Source organism: Acomys russatus, chromosome 12, assembly GCF_903995435.1.
Source record: "Acomys russatus chromosome 12, mAcoRus1.1, whole genome shotgun sequence".
NCBI classification, from domain to species: domain Eukaryota; kingdom Metazoa; phylum Chordata; class Mammalia; order Rodentia; family Muridae; genus Acomys; species Acomys russatus.
The window spans coordinates 28,777,859-28,787,067 of NC_067148.1; positions in this window are offsets into that span (position 1 = coordinate 28,777,859).

The window sequence follows — 9,209 nt, forward strand, 5'->3', positions numbered from 1 at the left end:
TGAGGACCTCGGAATCTCTAGCAAGGGCTAAGGAGACACTCCCAACCGTGATGCCGAAAATGTATTTCTTTTTGAAGCAAGTTGAATGGACAGAGAAGGGAAGAAGAAAAAAAGCAAGAGATGGAAAGAAAGCATTGGTGTAGAAAAGAGGGATGACAGATGGGTTACGAGAGAGAAGAGAAACAGAAAGGGCCCCACAGCCAAGGCTGGATCTGTCCTTTGCTTCCAGTTCTAGCCTGGGGTCAGGGAGATGTTGGGACACTTAAAAAGCGTTGCATTCGGTGACACGCAGTTTAGATTGGTCAGAGGGAGAAAAGAAACAACTAAATGTGTCTGTGCCCCTCTCTCTCTCTCTCTCTCTCTCTCTCTCTCTCTCTCTTGGGTCTGTTGCTTCCTCCAGCAAGCAGTGTGCATGGCTAGACCCCTAACTCTCCTCTCCCTCTACCCAAGTGCAGGGTGGTTTGTCCCCAAATTTATAAAGACCAAAATGCACTCCATCCCTCTAAAAAACAAAGGACATTGAGTGATTGCAGATAGGTTTTTCCCCAAGCAGATGAGTGAACTCAGTATGTGTACAAATTGTACTCTTGTTGGAGATTTTTTTTTTTTAAGACATCAGGACCCTAGCCCCAACACTGGAAAGACTTGATTTTCCAGAGTGACAGCAAGCATTCAGAAGCATGTGGCTTCAGCCCTTGATTTCACTAGACTCAAAGCTAGCTGGCCCAGCAGCCTCTGTGGAGGAGGAGGATCGGCGGAGAAAACAAAGGAGCACTAATTACCTACAAGGCTCCATGTAGACATATATAGGCATATAAATCTATTTACTTTATTTTCCCCTCTTTCCTTCTTTCAAAGTTTTGCATTACCTCTTCAAAGTAGTTTCTTTAGGACTCTGAAGATCTTCCTCATTCTGGGAAAAAAATTCATATTTTACTGATGCAACCCAGAACACCAGCTTAGCCTACTTCTGGGCAGCCTTTCCCATGAGCTACAAGTTTGGCTCTTTTGTAGGTCACCAACTCAGACCTTGTCCTGATTCCCAAATGGTGCTTAAGTGTATCCACCAATCCAGGTAGCTGCCGGCACCCAAAGGTCCATCAATTATGCAGCCCAGGTCATCACATTTCAGCCCTCAAAAAGGAACTATCTCACACCACACCACACAAGCCCACCAGATCCATCTTTAACCCACTGGCCTGCCCAGGCCTTTCCTTCTCTATGGACAGGACTGAATTTTGAAAGTCTCCCTCAGATGCCAGGCTGGCAGATCAGAGACAAACTGACATGAAAGATGGCCAAGGAGGAGGCAGTTTGGGGGGGGGGGGTCGGGGAGAGAGAAGCCTTCCATAGAGAGATAGAAAATGGAGCAGAGATGGGTCTGGGGGAGCAAGAAAGCGAAAGAAAGCAGGAAATTCCAATAGAAACTCCCTTGGCTTCTCCCAGTTAATGAACTCTCTGGGACTTGAGAGGAAAATGGAGGGATTAGGGGGGCGCTTCTGAGGTACGACATGAGCTCAGTTCAAGTCACAGAGCCCAGGTGGTGGGTAACTGAAGCGGTATCTAGACCTGAGAAGCGTGGTTGGAAACAGTCATCAGTAGCCTGACTGGGTACCAATGGGACAGTGGATGCTCACAGATGCCACAGCCTCAGGTCAGCTTCAGCCCACAAGGAGGGACGGAGGCCAAAGAATCTTTCCAGAGTTTCCTCGTCTCCACCCAGTCCAAAAACATCCTCCCTGGGGTGGAGGAGGGTGCAAAGCCCAGGAGAACTCAGGCAGAGATCTTCACGGCTTGCTGTCCGTTGCCAGCCAGATTTTTGATCTAAGGAAGAAAAAAAAAATCTCATTGCCCACTAGCTTCATCAACAAAGAGGCGTTCAACAAAGGGCTTAGGACTGTCCTTGAAGACTGAAGATAGCCAGCCAGAAGAGGGGACTAGGACATTGGTATGGAAGGCCCCTTTTTGCTGTGGACACAGCTCTTTGTTCTTGATGGCACGGCACAGTAGAGGCCCCCCGCGACAGTGAACTTGGAGCAACGAAAACAGACAGCCAAGAAATAGACATGTGTCAACTCATAGGAAATTGATGGCAATGGAGCTGTGGGGGTGTCTCCTAGTGCCTGGACAGGACAGTTGGCTGGGAATGGAAGAGGTAGTTGATCTTCATAAGACAAAGGGCCTGATGGGGATGGCCACAGAAGGACTTAGCAGACCTGCAGGGTCAGTGCACCCATCTCCCTGCACAATGCCCCCAGCCCCCAACTTGTGCTTCAGCATGTCTTAGGCCAGTATCCTAAACCTTCTCTGTGAGTCTCTCCTCTCTGCCACTATTTCTCTGAATCTTGAGCAGTCATCTGACTGAGATTTGCCAAGTGGATACTGGGGTGCCGATACCCCTAAGAAAAGACTGAGCCAGAAACTGCCTACTCACCAATCCCTCCTGGACCTGGAGCTGACTCCTGACAGGGGTGTTCTTTTCACCCCACTACTTGCTGGACCTTGAATGAGCCTTTGCCCCTTTACATGGGCTCATTGCTGTGAGTCACAGACGGAAGACATTGTACAGACACTTTGGCCTTCCCCAGTTCAGCCTACCTCCCCCCAAAACTTGTGATTTCTCTCCACTGCCTTTAGGGAGAGGTGTGTCTAGGCAGCTAGTCTCTCCCTAGAGGAAGGTCATCTGTAATAGACAGATGGAACTAAACTTTCCAAATGGGAGGTCTGGCTGAACCCAGGACACAGACACCATGGAAATGGGGACATCGGAAGAAGAGGGGTGCCCTTATCCATGTCACAGGGAGAGGAGGCAGGCTTGCAATGGTCCTGTCATTTCCGAAGCAAAAGCTTCTTGGCTCCAGGCCAGCCTTTGGCTCCATTAGAGGCCTCTGATTTGGGTTTATCTACAGCCAAGGGTCTAAGAGTTGCCTATCTTCACCCCCCCTCTCTCCCATGGAAGACTTCTTCCCATCCCTTTTTGACAAATGCCTCACTCAAGCAGTGGAAAAGGTAGCTCTCTTCCCCAACTACTGCCAGGTAATGGGGAGGGGCCTAGCAGGGACTGAGTCTCCTCCCCGGGCCAGTCTTGACCAGCCAGAACAAAGCAGGGGAACCTGAGGAATAAAAGACTCCTCTGACGGCCAGGCCTAGACAGATTAGGCTTGGGAACATCTACCCCAGAGGAGGTGGAGGAGGTACCATGATCCGTCTCCATGGTAACATCCTCACCATCCTTCTCTCCCACCATCTAACTCCTTAGAAGATTGGGTTGCCATGGCAACCTCCAAACCACCTGCCTCTCCCAGGCAGGGAGGGCAGCAGTCCTTCCGCTCAGACCTCTAGAGTGGAAACCACAACTTGAGAGAGGAGTGAGCCCAGGAGAAGAGACCCTGGAGCCTTCTGGCTTTCATGATTCGAAAGATGGTAGGAGAAGGGAGCGAGGTTTTATCGACTAGGAGCCTGGGGGTTGTACTGTCTTTATTTTAAAACCACTAAGGTGCAAGGTTCCTTGCACTGTTGTTACTCCACCCTCTTTCCCCTTTTAGGTTTTTGTTTCTTTAAACATGCTTTCTTGATTTTCTAATGGAGTACAGACGTTAGCTACTTCACAGACTCTGGCCTCCTCTTTTAAGTCTTGCTGGATGGGGAAAAGGAAGTTGGGGGGGAGGCGTCAGAGGGGAAGGGGTTCCCTAGCCACCCTGCATCCATTCACCCCACTTCTCTGGTCCCTAGTCACCAGCCTCAGCCCCATCCCCAACACACCATCACCGTCACACAGTAGCCTGTCACATGGATAGCACAGTTCAGACAAGACTCCTTCAGATTCCGAGATGCCTACCGGTTGTTTTTGGGCTTTGTTTTGTTTCCGGTTTTCTACAGCAGCAATAACCATAGCACATATTACTGTAGCTCTTTCTAGTTTTTACGTTCAGACACCATAGTTCTCTGTTCTCTTTTTTCTTTTTTGTTTTCAACTTTGAAAAAAAATGCTTATACTTTTTACTGGTGAAATGGATGGAAAAAAAAAACAACAACAAACCAGTTTGTGAAAAACAAAACGCGGGAAAAAATATCATCCCCAATGTGGAAGAGCTCAGCTCCTGTTTAGCATTTTGTACTTAAGGAAATAAAAAAGAAAAACCCAGAAGATCTCACATTTTATTACAAAGTGAAGATTTCTGTATTCTATTTATTCAACGTATAATTTATGTTACTCCTTGATCTTTGTCTTTTGTCCTGACAAAGCATTTATTTAATAAAGTTATGCATTCAGTTAGCTTGCGTCACCTTCCTCCTGGGGCAGAGGGCTCTGTGAGCACCCAGGCTGCCTACAGGAGGGGAAGGAGAAGGAGGGATCCAGACCTGTGTGTGCCCTCCAGGCGGGTCCCTGAATGGAGAAAGGCCACACCTCACAGACAGCACCCTCAACTCCAGCAGGTCCTTCACTTGTCCTAAATTGCCACTTCCTTGAACTCTCTGTACCCCAGCACCATTATTTTTCAGCCCTACAGAGCTGTTGAGAGACTCCAGGAAGCCAAAGTACACGTAACGTACACGGAACCGTGAGCACACATGTATTCTACGTTGTCGCTATAATTTAATCTCCACCACTGTCAGGAAACAAAGTCGTCTAACCCATCCTCAGACAAATCTGAGTTTCTTCTCCTTGGTGGGAATACTAAGGAAGACATCTCTGGAATGTCCCTCGGTTCTTTACAAGTTGTTAATGCGTAGAAACTTCTGGCCCAGGTGAATCCTACTTCCAGCCCCCTCCCAGGCACCTCTACCTCGGTTTAAGCTCAGGGAAAAGCAAAACTATGAATTGACTGCTCAGATTCAACTATACCCTCTGCCCCAGTTTCCTGTGGCTTCCCTTTCTAGGTTCTTCCAGCCCTTGGCCCCTTTACCCAGTTCTTCATGACAAATGGTCATTCACAAAGATATTAGGACAGTACGCTGCCCCTTAAAAGTGTGCCATTGACCACACAGTACAGACCTACCCGGCCCCCCACATTTGGGGAGACGAACATGATGGACTGTCCATTCTATCCCTCAGCCCCAATGCTGAGGCTCTCAAGGGGCACTGGTGTCCAGCCCTTGCAGTGGGGCCTTGTTTCTCACTGTCCACTGGTCCTTTGTGGGCTGTCAAAAAAGTCTTCCCTGAGGCTTCTCAGCACTCCAGGTCAAGAAGCCAGAGACCTAAACACTGTGTTTTGGGTAAAAAATGAAGTGTGAAAGCTGCAGGCAGGGCCACCGAGATGGAACAGGGGTTTTATGTGGGGGCGTGAGCAGAGGACACCGCAGGTGGCTTGGTGTGTTATAACACCTGGGGCAGTCTTCTGGCTTCTCCACCAGAAAGCACTCCCCCTACCATTGCCCCATGTGATGTCTGAAAGGATCAGGAGCCATGATTTTCCTCCCAGCTCTTCCTCCTTGGGGCTCACCTCCATGCCAGCCACATGAACCCAACCCCACTCCATATCCCTCCTGTCTCCCCAGGGCCTTATCTGACCCTTTATAGCTATAATCTTCTAACCGGCCACTCACAGCCTGCGGCCGTTTAGCAATCTGCCTTTTGGCTACTCTCATCACAATTCATGATCAGGAAGTGAAACCTCATGTGGCATGTTCAGATCATGCAACTTAACTGTACACTCACAGGCTGGACTGGAGCCTGGGATCCACTCTCTCTCATCCTCAGTGTAAGGCAGTTGGCCCAAGACCGCATGGCTCTGTTACCTCTGTTACCCTATTCAGTGCCTCCTCCTGCCTCAATTCACCTAAGCCACACTCTGAGTCTTGGAGCGTTCTTGTCTCTGATGACGTCATCACATCTACTCAACTGTCCATGCCAGACCCCCCCGCACCCCCCTCCCCGCACTGCCAGGTATCAGTCCTGACTGCTCACTTAGCTCCCCATCCAGCAGTCCCAGCAATCAACTTCTCCCTGGTAATTCTGATCTCGACCACTCTCACCATCTTTCCTAGTCCTAGTTTGGTTCATGTTCAGTTCTGCCTGCCAGACTCAGCTCCATCCGTTCTTTCCATGCCTCATGCTCTCAGGTGGCCTTCTCTGCCACAGTTGACTTTCTGAACACATACCTAGTCTTACCCATCCTTGGCCTAAAGGATCTCCCAGTTTCCAGCCCAAAATTCAGTTTCCTCAGGAAGATACCCACATCCCTCCTGATAGGTTCCCCCATAAAGTTCCTCTTCAGCTGTCCCCCTGCCTGCGCCCTGTGAGTGCCACATATATCCTCAACCATGTTTGGGCCTCCAGGCTCAGAGTACAGCTTAGGGTTGAAGGTCTTCCGTGTGCTGTGCCCTCTTTCTGAACACACACACACACACACACACACACACACCTTTCGTTTAATTTCTATTTCTTTATTACATCTCTCCTTTACCTCTTCAAGATGGCTGCTGGTCATTGCACCACAGTACCAGCTGCTGGAGGTCACACTTCTGTCACATTATGCCATAAGATGTCAGGCATTGACCATGAAGCTGTTTCCAATGTTGGAATGTAAATACTACAGGACAAAGGCCACCATCTCTTTCAGCTCTGCATCCAAACACCACATCACTCCGCTTAGGATGCAGCAATCACAACATTTAACCAACACTTACTTTATGGCAGGAATCTTTTTCTATCCAGCAAGCAGTTCTTTGAGATAGATGTCATCCCGGTACTTAGTGATAAGACTTTAAAAGGTAGATAGATGTTAGAAATATGCTTAAAGCCATCCAGTTCATAGTCATGGACAACCAAACTCTTTCCAACAGCAGTCTGTGTTCCTAGCACACCGTAGGACGCTAGTACCAAAGATACACTTAGCAGAGGCAGCAGCTACAGCAGGGTGTCTGCAAGTCCAGAAGGCACCGAGGATGGCCAGACTTGTGGGCATGCACCTGTGGCATCGCCCAGAACGCCAAGTTTTGGTGTACAGCTTTCCCGTTGCTTTCTTAAGTTCTTAGTGAGAACAAGAGGCCTCATATATTCATGTCTCAGGCTCTGCAATGTAAGTCACCAATCTTCCCTAGAAATCACACGAGAGGTATACATAAAGATTCTTAGGCTCTGTCCACGGCTCCTAAGTAAGGAAGTCTGCAGGAGGGCTCGAGTTCCTACCTATGAGACAGCACCTCCGTTTCTCTTATTCCGGGTTCCTGGATCTCCCTTTTAAGAAAGTGCTACGGCCCAAACTGAGCTTGACTGCAGTTCCCCCATGTGGCCACATGTAGGCAGCATTACCTCAGTGTTTACCAATGGCCAGTCTTAACGCCTCGAGAGATCAGTGACACATTCAGTAGCCCCACCCAGCCAGCCCGGTCTTACCGCCGATCAGGGGGACTAGCAATGCTCAGAGCAGGTTGTGGCAGCATCAAGAGCCTTCCACAAGATGTTCTGGAAAGAACCGAAGCAAAGTGGCTATCGGAGGGGACCTGTAGCAGAAGAATGACCCTGAAACATCCCCCAGGAGCCCTCCCCCATCTGGTACAGTGTCCCAGCAGCTTCCGCAGGCTATGACTTTATCCTTGAAGCTTAAAGCATGCCCACTAGGCCCAAGGGGGAAGAAAGTGCACCCCTAAGGGATGCCCTACTCAAGGATGACTGGATACCTTGATCCTGAGCAAAAGGAACGTCTGGACACTTTCGCCCAGTAAAATGAAACCAGTAACCGTGCTTTTTCTGAAGATTAGTTGAACTAGTGATTTCGGGGGCAGCAGGACACCCGGTGTTCTACCCGGAAGTAGCACTTTTCCTGGCAGGGGTCTGCTCCAGGAATCTACTGTTCTGGCACCTGCCCAAGGTCCCAGGTGTCCCTGGACATCTCTGGATGTGCTAGATGATGAGGCAGAAGGCTGAGCAAAGCCGCTTGAGAGGCGCCAGAGGGGTCCGGTGCAGACTGGAACTGCGGCCCAGCCTCGCACTGGGGAAGCATCTTTGCCTTCCCCTTGTGAGAGGGCGAGGAAAGTCCCTGGGCGTCACTATTCGGGTGCAAACCTAATAGTATTAGAGCCCTGACACAGAACGCTGCTTTAAAATTATCTCCCGCACCCCGTATTCGGACTCGGTTTCTAGTCTCTCAGCGCAGATTGTTTTCTTTTTTGAGACAGGGTTTCTCTGTGTAGCCATTGCTGTCCTGGAACTCGATCTGTAGACCAGGCTCGCTTCAAACTCGGATATCCGCCTGAGGTGTGCACAACCACTGCCCAACCTCAGTCCCTATTCTTTGTCCATATAGATCCTTTTGTAGTTGCCTGACTCGCCGATCTGGGGCTAGTTTTTTTTAGGAACCTCCCAGGAGCAGCTTCTGAACAAGCGCAGCAACAGGGTCATCTACATTTCTTTGGGAGCACAAGTAAAATTCCTTGTCCTGGGTGTGGTGGTTTGAAAGAAAATGGCCACCGTACGCCCCAACGGTGTGGTGCTTCAGGAGGTTGGCCTTGTTGGAATGGGTGTGGCTTTGCTGGAGGAAGTGTATCACTGGAGGTTGGCTTTGAGGTCTCAGATGCTCAAACCAGGCCCAGTGCCACACCCTCTTCCTGCTGCCTGATGTAGAACTCCGCTCACGCTCCAGCATGTGTCTGCCTGTGCACCACCATGCTTCCCGACATGATGATAACGGGCTAAATAAACCTCTGAACCGTAAGCCAGCCCCAACTAAACGTTTACTTAGAAGACTTGCTGTGTTCATGTTGTCTCTTCACAGCAATAGGAACCCCTAAGACAGCTGGAAACTCCCTTTCTCAGGGATAAGAAAACCCCAGTGTTTCCCATTCTCCATCTCCCACGGCAATGTTATCTGAAGCTTTGCTGGTTTTCAAGGCAGGGTTTCTCTGTGTAATAGCCCTGACTGTCCTAGACTCACTTTGTAGACTAGGCTGGCCTCAAACCCACAGAGATCCGCCCACCTCTGCCTCCCCAGTACTAGAAGCAAAGGCGTGCACCAGGCTTCATCTGAAGGTTTTTTTGTCTTTTGTTTGTTTGTTTGTTTGTTTTTTGGTTTTACTGGTGTTGCTTTGTGGTGGTGTTTGTATGCTGTGTAGCCTAGCTAGGCTAGGCTCTGTCTTCCTTCCCCAGCCTCCCGAACGCTGGGATTGCAGACCATGCATCCAGTCTCCAGTGCCTGCTGGATGTTGCAAAGAAGACATGCCTTTGTTCTGCCTCACCACCCACCCTCCTGAGAAAGAAGAGGTCCAGG